Here is an 18710-nt window from a genome sequence, read left to right as displayed (position 1 = left end):
AACATAGCATGTCCCGACCTCACAAAATAACAAACACAAACTATCCAACAAAATAAGAAACCATTTTGTGATGGAGCATCTTGCCCAAAGCCGCGTGGTGCTGAGCTGTGTTGCAACCTGGATCTTTGGAGGACTGTCCCATATTCTTTGCCTAAACTTACAACTTTCCAGCAGAATCATTGCTCAGTCACTGAACATCGCTTCTTTGCATCTGCAAGCTTCAGCAAGAAGGGCCAGCCATTTCAGAGGTCACTGGAAATTCAGGGGCGGAGAAGTTTGGTTCATTCTTGACTGGTTCCCTGGAACAAAGCCTTTATACAATATGGGTGGTTATTTGTGAAAACACACTGCAGAAAACAAGCCAGGCTGGAAATTGTAGCAGAGTGGCACCTAAGTCTGCTTAACTCGGGAGATGGGGATGGAGCGTGCAAAAGCCACTTGCCTGACCCGCAGTGTGAAATGCACATGGCCAAGCAATGCACCAGAGAAGACGAGGCGAACACCCCAGATGGATCGCTCAAACATATTACTGTTCCCAGAAACCATCAACAATATGCACCTGTGCAATCTTACCGCCTTCTTCTGTGTACTTGTGTGTGGTGTATCCCTGTCATAGATCAAACCGGGGAAAAATAGTTACAAAATGGGGGTTAGTAAATAATGGAGGGAAGAGGAACTTTAAGGAAAAACAAATCAGTGCTAAGTAATCCGTTATGTAAACAGCAAACAAAGGTACAAAGGGAATTTTAAAAATTTCATTAAATTTTAAAAACGAGTGTCGTGGAGCTGATGGTTTTTAGAACCCATTGTGGAAAGAGGCAGAGTCTGCATGGGGTGCTCCCTGCGGAGTTCTGCAGAGGATATCCAGAGCTGGATTCTGCACAGAGCAAAGTGCATTTGCCCAGAGGCCCAGAGGGCTCAGGACGTGGGCTTTAAAAAGCAAAAGTCTGGAGGTGGTTGCTTGCCAATGCTGGGGGGTGATGTTGGAATTCTCCAGCGTCTAGATGCTAATAGGGCCACCTTTCACTGTCTTTCTTGCATCTGTCCACCTCAGTTGTGTGGAATAATTAATTTAATCCTGGGTAATTGGTTGTTTAAACTGATACAGCAGGCCATGGTCAAAGGTGCTGTAAGGTGGAGATTCTAAAAACAAAGATGTGATAATATAAAGATATATAAGAAATAAAAAGCATGTCTTCCAGGCATTATGAAATGAGTGACGTTTCAAATATAAAGTATCTCAGACTTGTTCAGACATTTGTCAACACTGGAGAATAAACAGGATTCCCCTGCTTTCCAGATTTCTAGAGTGGGATGTGCTCAGTTGTTGGGAACTTGGATGAGAATGTTACCCACCGTCTTGTCAGTGGGGTAACATTCAGTGTTGCAATCCGCCGTTTCCAATTTCCTGAACCGTCAGGAGAATATAATCCCTCTCTTTAGTGTTATTTATGAACCATAACTTTTAAACTAATTACATGTGGCCAGAATTTAATCTCTTGCATATAAAGTCATGGAAACTCGTTGGAATCTAATTGTCTCTGGAACACAAAGCTAAGCAGAGAGAACTGTAAAGAGATCAACACAACCTGTGCAAAATATGTTTTGTGATTTCTTTCCATCATGAGCTTGGCTCTCTCTCCAGGGGGATACGATTCCCCTCAATGCAACTGGGAACACAGGTCTCTTCCAACCAAGTTGTTCTCTTCCTTTGGGTTTATTCCTTGGTGAAAATAAGAATACACCCATAAATTGTTTGCAGAATGATCCAGACTAAGCCAATTCATTCATTCATGGGTGCATTTATTATTTAATGATTCTCCAGGCTATGTCAGGTATTGAAGTAGGCCTGAATATACATGGGTGTAGTGTTTGATTTCAGAAAGTAAAGGATGGATGAATAGATAGATGGATGGATGGGTGGGTGGGTGGATGGATGGATGAGTGATGGTTGGAAAGATGGGTGAATAGATGGATGGATGGATGGATAGTTGGATGGGTGGATGGATGGATAAATAGGTGGATAGACAGGTAAGTGGGTCGGTGGGTGGATGGATGAATGGATAGTAGGATAGGTGGGTGATGGATGGATGGACAGATGGATGGTATGGTGGGTGGATGGATTGCTGGGTAGATGGGATGAATGAATGGATGGATGGATGAAGGATGGAAAAATGTATAGGTTTATGGATGGATAGATGGATGGATGGATGGATGGATGGAAGGAAGGATAGATGGGTGATGGATGGAAAGATGGGTGAATGGATGGACAGATAGATGGTATGGTGGGTGGATGGATTAGTGGGTAGATGGATGGATGATGGATGGAAAAATGGATGAGTGGATGAATGAATGGATGGAAAGATAGATGGGTGATGGATGCAAAGATGGATGGATGGATGGATGGATGGATGGATGGATGGATGGATTGGTGGGTAGATGGATGAATTAGTGGATGGCTGGATGAATGGATAGATAGTTGGGTAAGTAGATGAGTGGGTAGATGGGTAGATGGGTAGATGAAAGAGTCTCAACTTCATGGTTTGCTGCCCATCCCTTTCCATCCTTCAGGCTATTTGCTGGTCCCATGCAGAGGTTAGGAGTAGGTATGCTGTTTCAGGAGCCCCAGGTACAAGCTGTGTTATCTTAGGCATGCAGTTCAACTGCTCTGCTCCTCCTCTGTCATGTCCTTAAAGCAGAGAGATCCATAGCACCCATTTCACAGGACTGTCCTGGAGATTTTGTGAGAAAGTCTGGGTCTAGATGGCCTAGTGAGAGCTTAGTACATGATACCACAATGGAACGAGTAATCATTAAATGTGTCCCCTCAAATGTACTTGAGGACATAACTCTTGAGTGGCTCAAAAACAAGGATAGTCGTTTTCCAACGGAAAACTCTGTAAATTCACTTAGAGTTTTAAACTAAATGATCCCAATTTTACACTTACATCTCATCCAAGATGAGACACAGGAGCCCACAGGTATCTGGAATGGTAAGACATGCACACACACACACACACACACACACAAAGTGCGCATGTCAATCAAAATGGGGAAGATAAATAACTGTGTGCCAAACACAAGAACAATGAGCTGTCCCCACTCAGACTGGTGAGCAAAATCAACTAAAGAGCAAGTGAGAATATCGTGGGGATTAACACATGGGTCCTGCAGTGGGACACCCAGGAGTTTGAATCACACCTGCTCCTAGCTTATGCTTACCCAGGCCAAGCAACTTCCATTCATCAACTCCCCAATCTATAAAAGATCAAGAGCGTCCCTCCCTCCCTCGAAGGGGTGAGAAGGAGTCAATGAGGTTATATCTGTCCTGGTAGCGCTATTACATTGTGTTGATGACATATTTTTTAGGTATCTTTGTCTTACCACAGAGCCTGTGCTAAGTGGAAATGCTTATGACAGATTAATGCCTTGCTTGACTCTCTAGAATCGATTCTGGAAACTGGATCCTTCCCCCTCTTCATTTGTAAAGTAAGGGAGGAACGTGTTAGCGTGTTTTCTCTTCGCTTCTCCCAGAACATTGAGCTTTTACAAAATGTACTAATACTCTTGATTTTAAACATTTTTTTCTCCCAACTACCAATACAGGCACCAGACGCTTACTAAGAATCACGTTCACGGTTTGCTTTAACCTTCATCATTTCTACAGCTTTTGGCAAGTGTAGTGAGCATACTGTAGCCAAGAGTTTCCGTGTGAATCTCAAAAATAACTGTCTTGCCATCCTATCACCTCGGCCAGAGCAAACACAACTCTGACAGAGTCTTTTCCATTTAGACAGAGAAACATCCCTTTGCCATTCAGATTTTTAGACAAGGTCTAAGATCTTTTCTCTTTTTTATTTTTTAAGGTAAAGTTTCGGAGAGGAGTGTAAATTCTTATATTGTTAGCTAGCATGCCTGGATAAACTTACAGCCCGTGACTTAATGAGACAATCCTGCCCTCTTAATTCAACAAGGTCAAACATCTATTTTTTCTAACTTTTTTCCTTGGTGAACTGAAAACCTTCAGAATAATGGTCGCTGGCATGTGTCGAGAATTTACATCAGGCCATAGTCCTTAAAGACAATCTACGCATATTAACGTACTTATCACAATGACCCCATGCAGTAGGCATCGTATTATTATTATCTTCCTGTTTTTTAAATTTTTTAAAAATTTAAATTCAGTTAATTAACATACGGTGTATTACTTGTTTCAGAGGTAGAGTTCTGTGATTCATCAGTTGCATACAACACCCAGTGCTCATTCCATCATGTGTCCTCCTTAATGTCCATCACCCAGTTACCCCATCCCCCCACCCTTCCATCTTCATGTTTTAGATTGGGCACAGCCGGGTATCCCACTGATGAGCTGCCCAAAGCTGTGTGTAAGCCAGTGAAGCCTGATTCTATGCCATGCTTTTAGCTAAGACTCCCCGACCCAGGGGATTGTCCCACTTTCTCCCACACTCATGGAAAGTAGGGGAATCTGATTTGCATAATGCTCATGACACGTAGGGTACCACTCAGGATTCTCCACATTCAGGCCTTCCCGGGGGTCTTAGTACAGTGCACCCCAAAACATGGCGAAGGGGCTGGCTATGTCCAGGACTCCATCCGTCCTAAAGCTTGGGCACTAATTCCTGACAAATCCCCTATGTGACGACCAAAGCAGCCACTTCTTGACCATGTCACCTGCTACCTTCGATGAGCCATCCCCCGTACCAAGATTCTGAAGCCTCTTTCCAAAGGGAACATGGTGCCCCCCACCCAGCCCCTTCCAACCCTGGATCCTTTTGTTGGGAATGAGTGTAGACCACAGAAATTATCCCTTAGCCCAGCTTTTTCCCCATATTTTCCTTCTTTGGATTAATAGTAAAATAAATGCATTCTAAACACAAGAGTTATTGTTTTTTCTTTCACCCAGTTGAAATTGCACTTGATATATGTACGTTTCCAGCTCCATTCATTAGTCCTTCTGCCCTGTTCTGGGTTGAGTTGAGAGCCTACTTTGCATCTTACGGGGCAGGGGGTGTGTCACCTAAAAGGGCAGCTCAGAAATCAGGCACACGCCCAATGAAAACAGAGGGCAGTCGGCCTGGGCAGTTATCCAGGCAGGGCCGGAGGGGAGGTGCTTCCTGAACCCTCCAGAGATATGGAGAAACCAGTCCTCCTTTAGGAAAATGACCTCAGAAGAGTTCTGGTGTTAAAATCCTAACAAGTGCTTGCCGTTGCTTTTTCGTCGTGGTTGTTTTAATAGAAACAACACCTTTTCACACCTATCAAAAGCATTTGAGAGGTGTCTCATTCTGCAGAACACACAGAGACTAGACGATGTCAACCTCATGTGATAAACACCTTCCTGTCCCTGCCCGTCTGCAGGGACAGTGGATTCTCTGTGCTTCCCAAGCGTGACCATGCTGACTAGCATGGCTGCCACAGCTTTGTTAACCATAATGAGACAAAGATCCGGACCGATGCCGTGCGGTTTCAAAAATATTTTATTTTCTGGAATAGCCATAACGTCTCAGCTTTGTCTTTGTTGCTCCCTCCGCGTGGGGAGGCAGAAGCTATGATGGGACAATACGGAGGGCGCCATACATCACACCTGCGAGACAGAACGATGGTAGTGTTTGAGGAGGATGTATAAAATGCTCACCAGGGTGCATATGGACAGGATGGGGGGAGGGTGGGCGTTGCCGGGTTGCACACCGCCAAGTACATTCATGGAGACGTACATGCCCCGCATGGCAGGGCCCCCCTGAATTGTCATTGTGTTTCCCTCAGGTTTGAAACAAAGCCGAGGAGAAAGAGCTCAAAGTCCTTTGTGGTGGCCAGACTAAGGCAATGCAACTCTTACCACATGATGCCATTGAGAAAGTGCCTGATGCATTGTGGAGAGTCCAAATGTAACTAATGCTAGGTGTGTTTCTAGAATGTTCCATAACTCTCTTATTCCACGTGCAAAGCCTCCAGTCTGTGTCTTATGGGGTTATTCATTTCTTCCAGAACATGGTTTCTTCTCCTTGCAACAGACTAACAAAAATATTTGTCCACAAGGAGGATGGCATCTTCCTTGTGTCTCTTCCTTGGAGCGTTTGCTCTGCAAACAGGAGAAGGTCAGAAAGCACTGGATTGCTTCTGAGATGACGTGGGTCAGGCCCCCATCGTGCCTACCTTATCGGTGGTATAATCTGAAGCTGATTGTCCTCTGGAAGTCTCTAGCCGGGAATAAGAGGAGACACTTCCGATGGGCTGCCCTACGGGCGTTGGAGTCCCTGTGAGTTACGACTAGGCACAAGGGGAAGGCTGATGAGAACTTCACAACAGAGTGGGCCAGGCGGGTGGGCAGGGATGGCTGGATGGGACCACAAGGGTGGATGGAGGTTACAGATGTCAGCATTGGTCCCGGAGGATACACTGCCCGTGAGTCCTGACCGCCTGGTAATGGCTTGGCAAGATGAGTGACAGGGGGATGGCCTTCATCCTCATTGGTGGTCACCCCACCCTTCACCCCCACAGTGCAGCTGGGATGGCATGCTGGCTGGCAGTCTCCAGAAAAGGGCTGAGCAGTGACCTCCAGGGATCTGCCCGTCTACATTGGAGTCCTGGCCTGCTGGTGGCCCACGATGGAGATGTTCTCATAACCTCTTGGCTCGTACCTGGAGAACAGGTGAACAAAGTCTCCACAGCCACCAGAGTGCTCCGTCCCTTCAGGGTCCCTTAATAGGTAGAAAGAGAAAGAAAGAAAACAAAAGTGTAAGGGGGAAAATAGTGAGCAAACAAACCTAAATGTATTCATTGCTGCTGAGAAGCCACTTCACCCAGCATCCACATCTTGGTTCCTGATACATGCTCAAATTAAAGAAACTGGGGCTCCCTGGGGAAGTAGCTAATTCTAGGACTAGGGCTTGGAAGACACAGATTGTGCCTGGAGCATCTTGTAGTCCTAGAAAGCAAGGAGATGTTCAAAAGCCAAAATATATGGGTACTTGTCAAAGGGATGCAGAAGCCAGCCTGAAAGAGATCCCAACGGCCAACACTGCACCAGTTTGAGAATAACAATGAAATGCCAGTGGGTTGTAACCCAACATGTAAAATAAATAGCCACATGAGTCCATACTGATGTAAATACATCATTGCATATACCAATAGATGAGGGAGAAGAGATCCATGTCCCATGCAAAAGAATTCCAAATAATTTATGTAGGGACTCCACCCTCAAGAAGGTAAACTCCTATTCCTTAAGTGTGTGCTGCATGTGGTGACATCCTTCCAAAAGGTATGGGAAGAGAAGCTGGACCAATACCACCTCAGCCAGGTGACCACGACCAAAACCCATAGTGATAAGTCATGTGGATAGTAGGCACCTTTGATAAAAAGTGCTGAAAATGGCATTTCATCTCTGTGGTCTTCCTCTCAAAAACCAACCACCCAATCTGTTCGTGGCAAAAACATCAGACCAGTCCCCATAGCAGACATCCTACAAAATGCCTGATCAGTCCTCCTCAAAGCTGTGAAGGTCCTCCAGAACAAGAAATCTGAGAAATTCCTTGGAAAACTGCCCAAGAAGGGTCGCAGCCAAGAGGAACCTAAGGAGACATGAGAAATAAAGAAATATTGTGTCCTGGAAGGGATTCTGGGACGACAGATCAAGGGCATTAGGGAAGAACGAGTGATATCCAAATAAAGTTTGGAATTTACCTTAACAAAAATGGCAGGAGGAGGCTTGACGTGGGTCTTCATAAATAAAATTTTCCATTGGTGGATTATTTCTATTCTGCATATGGCTGAACCAAGTAGAACCAAGATCTGGCCATCTGGGGTGTCTGAAGCTTTAGGAGACATTCCATGCAGCATAATGGGGCACTCCGGGTCCCTGCCATTCTCAGGTCACCCAAAAAACCAACTCTCCATGAAACAAGCAGATCCTTTGGTCATGTGTAAACCCAGTCAGGTTGTATGGGCATGTCCCCCAACCAGGAATAGTTTTGGTCAATAATTCCACATTTAGAAAACAACCAGATGGTTGATAATGTTCTCTGAGGACACTTGGCCAGGCGGGCAGCTGCCCCCACTCTCACCCCCATTGACCACCAGCCCCTCCACTTTTAGCAGAAAGTGGCACAACGTTTTTCCCAGATGGGATGTTCTGAACACGGAGGACCAAGCCAGACCCAGTGCCTGGGGGCCCCTCCTTCTTCCAGGTGGCATTACCTTGGGGGTGATGATGAAGTCTCAGTCACTCCTGGACCTGATCTGCGGAGTACAAGCTATACTGCAGAGCTTCCTGCCCTGGGGCATGGAGTGTATGTGTGTGCACGTGTGTACGCTCTTTCTCTACCTGGAACGCACTCGGGAGAACTGTTCCTTTCCCTTCAGGGCTCAGTCAAGGGTCACGTCCCCAGAGAAACCTCCCCGCCACTTCCTGCCCTGGTCCTACTTGGGTTCCAACGCCATGTTTCTGTAGCACAGACACTGAGCGGTCTGTCTACCAGGTGTTCCGTGGCATCCTGCCCAGACTTCTGTTCCAGCATGGATCGAAATGTACCGCTATTATCAAATAACCTTGCCATCTCCCCAGCCGGGAATTTACACTCAGAGAGTAGGAGCAACATCTGGGAAATAGGTCCTGGAATATGGAAGGAGCTCAGGAAAGGTTTAACAGACTACTATAGGGTGAATTTAGTCCCCTTCAAAAATTCCCATGTTGAAGCCCTAAGCCCCAGGACCTCAGAATGGGACTGTATCGGGATATGCGTTCTTTAAAGAGAGGATTAAGGTAATATGAGGTCACTGGGCATAGAGCCTAATCCAATAGGACTGGGGTCCTTGTAAGAAGAGGGGATGACCATGCAGACACGCACAGAGGGAAGACCACGTGAGGACACGGGGAGAACATGGCGTCTACACGCCCAGCCTTGGCCCCACCTGGATTGCAGACTTTCAACCTCCAGGACTAGGAACAATAAATGTTTGAGCCCCCTGGCCTACGGTACTTTAATTATGGTATTTCTAGCAGATTCATACAATGATTGAGTCGAATAGCATATAAAGCAAAATTCTAGCTCTGCTATCCAATATGGTAGCCGCTAGCCACGAGACGATTGGCATTTAAATCAATTAAGATTCAATACAATTATAAAACCCAGGCCTCAGTGAATGTAGCTACCTCCAAGTGCTTGGTAGCCACATGTGGGTGGTGGCTCCCGTATCAGACAGAGTGGGTCTAGAGCTTTCTCCCTCCTCACCCATTCTGTTCTTGGTTGGATTCCTCTTCTCTGACCCTGTAGGAAGCAATGTTTGTCTTGTCTACCTTTGTGAACCTGTGGTCCCCTCCCAGCTGTCCCCAGATGGAGGCCCTCGGATGGTTGCACCATCTTGAAATGATGTTTGTCTTGTCCCTGCTGGGGCTATGTAAGTCGGTCCACACTGTTGTCCACGGGTGGGAGGAAGACCACACTCATGAAGTCCCATCCATGTGTGGGCCACCACTCAGAGCTCACCACATCCCCCACGGGCATGTAAACCTCCGCCCCTCGGACTCTGGGAGGGTGGGACAAAGACAAAGGTATTTCCTTTCTTTTTAAGATTTTATTTATTTGACAGAGAGAGACACAGCGAGAGAGGGAACACAAGCAGGGGGAGTGGGAGAGGGAGAAGCAGGCTTCCCGCCGAGCAGGGAGCCCGATGTGGGGCTCGATCCCAGGACCCTGGGATCATGACCTGAGCCGAAGGCAGACGCTTAACGATTGAGCCACCCAGGTGCCCTGACAAAGGTATTTTTTTACAACAGTCCAAGGACTCCCACTGAGTAGCCAGGGCTGATCACCACTTCACTACTAGAAACCATTTTTCTAGCTGCTCTTCTGGCTTTTGCTCATTTTTAGCCACTTTGAAGTGACTATCTAGTTTCCTGGAAACTTTCCTGGTCAAGGGCTGACTCTTCCAACACATCACGATTTGGAACCTGCCACTTGGCCAGAAATAGCATTGTTAAAGGATTAATTTGATGGAAGTCCTCAGAATGCGGTATTACATAATGGCCCCCCAAAGATAGGAGGTCCTAATTCCTGGAACCTGTGGATGTTGCCTTATAGGGCAAAGGGTATGATATGCTATAGATGTAGTGAAGGATGTGAGATGGGGAGGTGATCCTGGGGTGTCCAGGTGGTCCCACTGTCCCAGCCAGGGTCCTTATCAGAGGGAAGCAAGAGCATCAGAGGAAGGAGAGATGGTGTGGTGATGATCCAAGGAATTCAGCCACCTCCAGAGGCTGGAAGAGGCAAGGAAAGATTCTCTCTTAGAACCTCCACAAAGAACCAGGGCTGCCAACACCTTGGTTTTACTGGTGTTGTAAGGTGCTACATTTGTGATGAGAGGTCACGACAACCATGGGAAGTGAATGCAGATGTTATCATATCAGAGCCAGGCCTGGAGGCTGGGGTTGCCTGTACCCTCTGGAACAACAGAATGGCATCACGGTGGGCCACGGGAATGACCAAACCTGGTTCATGCCTCTTTTTTATCATTCAGCTGTGTTCTGACCTCTTTGTCTCAAATGCAACACCTCAGAATTGGAGCAGCCTCTCAAATTGGTGCAAGATCCTCCTCCTGAGAACATCTGGGTTGCATATGGGCAGGGGGCTCCCTCCAACCCCACCCCACCCACCTGTGGCTGTGCTGATTCCAGTCTGCAAGCCCCAGACCACAGCAGTAACGTGACATGATTTCCCACTACCCCAAACGCTAGAGCAGGTGGCCCCACCTCCTAATTTCCAGTTCTACCATTTCCTCTCAACTGGGAGTTTCATTGATTTCTTTCCTTGACAAATTATCTCAATGCATTTTTGCATAGTTCTCAGATAACCGTCAGACAAAACTGGATGAGAATGTTTAATGTGTGGGACACCTGGGTGCCTCAGTCAGTTAAGCATCTGCCTTTGGCTCAGGTCATGATCCCAGAGTCCTGGGATCAAGCCCCACATCAGGCTCCCTGCTCAGTGGGGAGTCTCTTTCTCCATCTCCTTCTGTCCCTCCCCACTGCTCATGCTCTCTTGCTCTCTCAAATAAATAAATAAATAAATAATCTTAAAAAAAAAAAGAATGTTTAACGTGATACCCATCCCTTTGACTTACACACAAATTTTGTTTTGTCTTTGTCCAAACATGCAAGCACACACACACACACACGCACACACGCACACACACACACAAAATCCCTCTGTATGATAATGATCAGTATTCCTGCAGAGAATGAAACTTTGGTTAGAGATTGCCATCGCACATCTTACTCCTTGAGCCCACTAAATCGCCAGCCAAAAATATACCCCAGGAAATGTCCAATGGGATCAAGAGAGAAACCATCATTCCAGAATCCAAATGATGACTAAACGGGGCACCCCAGATGATTTCTAGGTTAGTATCTGGACCTCCCTCGTTTTTGCTTTGTTCGCAGATAGACACGCGGTTGGCTGAAGTTCCCTCCACTGGGGATGCCGCCAGGAGTGGGGAAATGTAGGCCCCAAAACAGGTCACCCGGCTCGGAGAGAAAGCAGTTTCTCTTTATAGCACGCTGGACTAAATAAAACCGTGAGTCCGGGAGACAGGGCCTAGGGGACTTTTTTATTCCAGGAGAAGAATAATTATTTCCTAAATATAATTCCTTTGGTATAAGACAGCCCCTCCTCATGGCTGTGCACCCTAGAAACACAAGTAAATGACAAAGAAGAGAAAGAACCGCCAAACAGAGGGAAAGCCACAAGCTGCTAATTCCTGTTTTTCACAATGAGACTTTAGCTTCCCTGGAGCATGAGGATCCACGGCCCTGGCCAACCTGCCTAAAGAAAAAAGCAGGAAATTAAAAGAAAATAAATAAAACCAAAGGAAAGTGTCTAGGGTCGGTCCGTTCTGCAATATGGCAATGTGTATGTTTCTTGAAATCACGGTGCTATGCAAATCTGCAATAAAAACCAAAGAGTTTACAGGGATACGGCATTAGGGTCACAACACCCGAGAAATTTGTCACTGACATATGGGAAAAAAGAAATAGGAATCTCAGCGAGGGGTGGCATGGATTTGCAAGTACTCGGTGCGTAAGAGACGAGGGAGCACACCATGAATGGGGCCGTGTACCTGGATGCCGTTTGTTTGTGGGGTTGGACATCTGGATGGTTTCAGCTTGTCACCATGAAGGGGAGGGGCAGGTGGTCCAGGACGGACAAAATTTATGATGACAGACGTGGGTGTGCACGTGCGCATTTGGCTCAGTCCAGCTGGGTGTCGCTGTCCGGGTTCCCTCGCTATTCCTCGCAATGAACTGCACACGAGCAAACACAAATACTCCAGCATGCTCACCACCTCATTCCTGACTGCTCAGAGGCAACCTTGTATGTTGGCTTGTTAGCATTCCATTCCCCACAACAAAAGTCTACACTCTGTACCCCGTTTGAAACATTTGCTTCGGGAAGGATACATTTGTTTCAGGAAGGGTTCATTGTTGCATTTCTACCTGCCTGCCTCTACCACCTTATTCAGTTGACCCTCTTGTTTTTTCTTCTTGTTGTTGTTGTCTTGGACTTTTTTGCTGACCGGTGATGACATCTGACTTTCCCGTTGTTGTCATCCCCGCGAGACTCACTCTATGGGTGTCAAAACGGTAAACGGTGAGATATTAGGCGATTAAGTCATTTAGTTGTCACAGCGGTTGTATCCGCACGCCCCAAACGTGGTGGTAACGTAGGAAGAAAGAGTGACATGCCCGTGCGCTGTGTGCGGACCATCACGCATTGGGAGACGTCAAGGATGGGCTTCCCCTTGATGGCGTCTGTCCATTTCTTCTGATGGAGCTCCATGATCGTCTCTGGGGATGGTCTACCTATGGCACCCATCACTGTGTTTGTGCAAACACCACCGCTCCATGGGTGTACTTACTAGTACAGTGGGTCCCACGGAGGTGAAGGCAGATGGAACACAAGGTTTAGTCTGCTCAGATGGTGAGTGGCGCACAATGGTGTACAAAGAACCACTGCAGACCCCTGGCAGCCTGGCCTCCAGACCCCATAGGACACAGCTCCTTACCGTAGAGGTTGGGCTGGGGTTTCACCCACGCACAGGAAAACTTGACAGCACACTCCAGGGCGTGTGTAAGAATCATGGGAAATAGTCTTCACCCCACAGGAGGTGCTCAGTGCATGCCTGGTCCTTGCTCCCAGGCCCCACAACTCCTACTTGGAGGGAACGTGTGAATGGAGCATTTATGAAACAAGTGTGCTTGACCTTTCCCTCCCGGGCCACCTGCAGATTCAAAGGAGCGTTAATGCTTCACGGTATTTTTGGAACTCTTTTGGAATGGCCTCCAAGCCCTGTCTAGCCCTTCCCTTACGCTCACACACGTTGGAGCTTAAAAGCCGCATTTATCAAATTGGCTTCCAAACTCATTCCCCTGGCCCTGGCTTGGCTCCGAAGGAGGCTTCGGTTTTTGCAAAGCTCCTGGACTCCGCCTGGAGGGAAATGCACGCACCTGTGTGTGGGGACTCACAGCAGAGCTGGTGTGGCTTGAAAGATGCCACCGCACCTTTCAGAGATGGGAGCCACACGGCGTGGGTGCGTCCCCGCCAGGGACAGACAGCCCCCTCTCTGGAAGTCTCCTCTGGAAGAAGCCAGCCGCTCCTGGTGAGGGCACGGGGTCAGAAGTTCCCATAGCCGCCTTATTACCTGTTGTTGGGTGTCGCTAGACCAAACGTGGGGTGGGGGGCTTACAGGAGCACGATCTTTTTGGAACGGGAATGACTCACGAGGCACACGAGGTGTGTGGCTCATTGCACGGGATTGTTCTGCTCCCCGGATTCTTGTTGGATTCCCATCCCTGCCCAGGGGATTGCTGACTGGCTGGCTCTGGGGACACGGGGATGGGGAAGACAGGCAGCTGCATGTTTCTGCACCTCACCTGCCTCCCATGCCCTGCAGCCCCCTTCCAGGCTCAGACCCACGTCCACGTTCTGTTGCACGCTCTCAAGAGCTTGACACAGAGGAGCAACTTGGAGCTGCGACACGGACTGGCTCTTCTCCCCTGCCAAGCACCTTCGAGCTCTCCGCGACCTTTCTGCCTGCCCGCATTTGTTAGAGGCATCTGCAATGCAGCCCAGCTTAAACGTGAACATCTGTGACGTGGGGCTCGCACGGGAAGACACAAGAGGATCTTGCCACGGTGAGAGGTCTCCGGGAATCATCTGACAGGGTTGCATTTCTTGCTTAAACTGAACATAAGTTTGGAAGCAAGGATCAGATTGCCTACCTATTCTTTTTCCCCCTCACTTAGCTTGAATTTTAAAACATTCACTTCTGCCAGAGAAGCCTGCCTATCAGGGACGCGTGGTTCTCGTACGTGGACTAGTGGTCTCTTCCTCAATTATAACTTTGAGGAAGTTCGTTCTCATCCGATGGACGACCAGCCTCTTTGTAAATGTCGCCCACATCCCCCTGGTCCTGGGTTCTGGATATTCTGCTTTCTCTCATCTGATATTTGTAAGCAGATCAAATATACTTATTTCTACTAATTATTCTTCCAAAGAAGCTGAGGATCCCAGGTCGCCCCTCTTTGCCCCATTGGAGACCCTCCAGTTTGGGAAGGATGCAGGAGAGACACATGACCCTCCAGTTCGGGGAAGGGTCCCTAAACTACACAGGATCCAAAGCCTGATTCACTCGGGGCTCATATACATATTCTGTTTCAAATACATCAAGTATTTGTGTTTTTTTTCCTTGCACCAGAAACATGACCACCAGCTTCCAAAACACGGGCACACTCTTAAATTCATTTTTCCCCCCATTTGCATGCCAGTTATCCATATTAGTGAAGAAATAGGTCCAAAGTTGTTTATTTTTTCCAACTGAAACCCGTGTGTGCACTACCTAGAAATAGACAGTAGTTATTTTGTAATCCATAAAAAAAACTTAAAAGAGAAATATGATTGCTAAACCCGAATGAGCAGCTGAAAACAGAAATGGAATTGAAAACTTTTTTGGAAAGGCAATGGATGTGAGATTTTATTTACACACACACACACACACACAACCCACAAGTGCGTGCGTGCGGGTCAACAGCCCAGAGATGATCGAGGATTGATTTTCTTGTGATCTTGGGAAAGTTATATAACCTTTCTTCTGTGGTCTCACATTTCCCCTCCGTATAATTGGGATAATAATTATATTCATGTTGCTGCAAGGACGACGAAATGCAGTGTAAACCCCATCCTTTTAACCCTGCGTCTTGTACTTAGTCCCTCACTCTGAACTATGAGATATAATTGTTATTTATAGGAAACCATGCTTTCTGGTTTTTGTTTTTTGTTTTGTTTTGTTTTTGTTTTTGTTCTGGCAGTGGTGCAATCCACTCAGTATCTGGTTGCCCATAGAAAATGAGGAAGTGAGACATTGTACTGATATTTCCATCTTGAGACACCGTTTCCGGCGTTTTTCCAGATCATCCTTCTACTTTGATTCAGGGTTCACGTTACGGGACCCGAGACTGGTTTTTAAGGGATGTTGAGGGTTTTGATATAGATGCACTTTCCCTGTTTTTTGTTTTTGTTGTTTTGTTTTGTTTTGTCTTAGGTGTGAGATCCCCAAATGGTCAGCATGATCTAGAGGCTCACTGGGAGAGCCGATGGATGAGAATGTCCCCTGATGGACATGATAGGGAACCCGGCATTCATTTAACAGAAGCAGAGAAAGGTCTCATGTGAGCAAGACATGCACCCCATCTCCAGTCCGAAGCTGCCGGTGGGAATCTGTCATTTTGACCAGGGACGACTGTGCACATCCCAGCTGTGTGACCTTGGGCAGGAAACCACCTCCACCTGCCTTGGTTTCTGCACCTGACATGGGGAATGTTTGCGATGCCCTGACCTCTTCCCCGGGACGGTGACAATGATCCAGAGGGACACCATCTGGGAAGGGCTTCTGCAGATCCCAAAGGGACTCTGTGAATGTGGGTGATTCTGATGCATTTTGCCTATGGGGTTCTGGCCCTATGGTGGGCAACTTGGGGTCTGTGTATGGTGGGGATTCCTGTCCCCTAGGAAGAGCGTCCTTTACCCTGTGTGCCTTGCAATTTGAATTCTGGAATCCTATGTGGCGTTCTCAGAACCTGTCAGTGCAGGTGGTCGTGACTATTAGGCAGGGATATTTCCCTTAATCATCCACGGCTCCCGTATGCGTATGGCAAGCCCCTAATCGATGGGGAGGCATTCTCTGGCAAACTGAATAAACACTGCTCTGTATCACCCCGATTTAAAGAGAGCATCAACTACTGTGTGTGTAGTAGTGTTCACATAATTAGCCGTATGGACTGACCACCCGGCCACATGGAAAAATCCTGGCTGGTGTCAGTTATGTAATTTTCAACTATTTTAATTGTCACTGTGTTTTCATGTCCCTCCCGGTAGTGACCAAGCTCCCTCCTCCCCCAATCCCCTCCACCCGCAATTTCCTCCGGGGAGGCTCACCCCAGAGCCACGCATCTGATGTTGGTGCCTGTCTCCCGTTTCCCAACTGCTGAGCCCACGGGGTATGTGTTTGGTATAATTTTGGATCCTGATTCACGTGCTGTGTGTGGGATGCAGACGTGTGGAGCTCCACTGGCCTTTCCTCCTCTGTGGGAATCATGCCAGGGCCCCGCATTCTGGAATGTGGTCGCCAAGCTCCTAGGCTGTGCTAAGCTCATTGCACCTGGTACCTGCGGCACCGTGCGGCCTCCAAAATCCATCACAAATACTCTGCTCTGGTACCTCGGGGTTGTTTGGGACTGAGTTGTCTTTGGGAATTTGAGCTGGAGGTGTGTATGTGTCTGTGTATGGGGGGGACCTTGGGGAGATACTGGGTTCTGGGCAGGGCCTTCTAAAGATGCACAGGAGACTCTATCTGGTCAGCTCCACAAAATCCGTTAGGAATGCATTTCCACTGGTGACATGGTTGGGGGGAGGTCTTTGCAAGCCTTTTTGCATTCTCTCAAATACTGTTCCTTATCTTGAAAATGGGCCTCCCATCCTCTCGTCCTCCTCCTCCCCACACACCGGATCCTGGAAACATGCCTTCCCCTGTTGCAAGATCCCTCGGCGTCTCCACACCAGCATTAACTACAGGAGAAAAACCACACTGGCGCCAGCCCTAATCCCCCCACACACACCCCCTAGCCGCCCCAAACACACCCTATCTGACAGTCTGGTCCCCCTTGGGCTTCCGAAGAAGGTTCCCGGGGATAAGGAGTCTCTCTGCGTTTTTTCCGTCTCCTTAACCCTCAAGTGGCTGGAAGTCGTGGATAGGAAGAGAATAAGGAGAGTGCATGGCACAAAACAGGATTTGGCAAGCCCCAACCCCGGGGGTGGGGTGGTAGGGGGACAGCTCCCACAGGAGAGCCAGGACCCACATCCCCGGCTTGCCCTGATTACCCAGGAAGACATCCCGGTCTCTGCAGACGCATAAATTGGCAGCCTGTTTTAAACTGGGTGTTTTTCCTCACAGGTTGTGTTTGCAGACCAGCCTTCAAAGGGAGGCATTTTTCTCGCTAACGAGCTATTTATTTAAGTCACAAACTTGCTCCGGCGCACTTGGTGGAGGGTAAAAGCTTCCTTTTTGTCCCATCTGTCGCTCTCCTCCCGGGCAGGGGTGCGGGGACTGGGAAGCGAGCCCCCTTCCTGAGCTTTCGACTCCCTCCCGGGGGGCCCCCCTCCCGGGGCCGTGTGAGCAGGGCGCACCCACCTTCCGACCTGTTTTCAGTTTTGTTTGCAATTGCTCGTCGGAGGTGCCCCTCAGCGGCGGCGGCTGGCGATCGCGGGGCCCCCCAGTCTGGCCGCTCAGCCGTGCGGGGCTGCCCGGGGGTGGGGACCTAAGCGCCCGGGTCCCCGCGCCCTCGGACGAGGCCCCGGGGAGCGGGCAGCGCGCGGCACGCCCCGGGCCCCCCGCGAGCCCGCTCCCACGCGGCGCAGGTGGCGCCCGAGGCTGGCGCGCCCCGCGTCCTCGGACCCCAAGCGCGGGCGGGACCCGCCGGGAAGGGCCCCCCGGAGCCCCGCGGGGAGTCCGGGCGCAGCGCCCACCCGGGGACGGTCCCGCGCCCGCACCCCGCGCCCTGGCGAAGTTGCGGCTCCCCGCCCGCGTGCACTCACCCGCTCTCCGCGCTCCGTCCCTGAAGGTCACGGCCCGGCGGCGGCGGCGGGCGCGCGGCGGGGCCCGGGGCGGGGGGCGCGCGGCCCCCATGCCCGGCGCGGCGGCCCTCGGGGCGGGGCGCCCTCAGCGCGGCGGGGCCCGGGCGCCGCGGGGCTCAGATCCCGTGGTCGCAGTCCACATCGCGGCAGATGTACCAGAGGATCACGTAGAGGATGAGCAGGATGGCGAAGATGAAGAGGGCCACCAAGATCGCCTTGGTCACCGGCGAGATGAGCGACTGCATGGCCCCGGCGGGGCGCGCGGGCGGGCGGGGGGCGCGCGGGGGCGCGGGGCGCGGCGCTCACGACCCCCGAGCGCGCCCGGAGCCCCGCGCCGGCCCCGCGCCGCATCCGCAGTGCTCCGTGCCGGGGACGGGCGCCCGCGCTCGGCCGCGCTGCTGGCTCACCGGGCCCGGCGGCCGCGGGGCTGGGCGGGCGGCGCGGGGGGCGCGGGCGGCGGGCGGGCGGGGGCGGCGGCCATGGGCGAGGACGCGGACGCGGGCGGGGAGC

At 49.6% G+C, this 18710-nt stretch overlaps 1 long non-coding RNA gene across 1 annotated transcript; it reads right to left on the bottom strand.

The window, feature by feature from the left end:
- Positions 1 to 5480: 5480 nt before the first annotated feature.
- Positions 5481 to 18628, bottom strand: LOC118539318 (uncharacterized). The gene is made up of 2 exons (XR_004919110.2): positions 18162 to 18628; positions 5481 to 6719 (listed from the first exon to the last, which is right to left on the bottom strand). It is a non-coding gene; the product is annotated as an uncharacterized LOC118539318 (long non-coding RNA).
- Positions 18629 to 18710: the final 82 nt, after the last annotated feature.

The sequence above is a fragment of the Halichoerus grypus genome, chromosome X, assembly GCF_964656455.1.
Source record: "Halichoerus grypus chromosome X, mHalGry1.hap1.1, whole genome shotgun sequence".
NCBI lineage: Eukaryota > Metazoa > Chordata > Mammalia > Carnivora > Phocidae > Halichoerus > Halichoerus grypus.
This window is presented reverse-complemented; position numbering and strand designations above follow the sequence as displayed.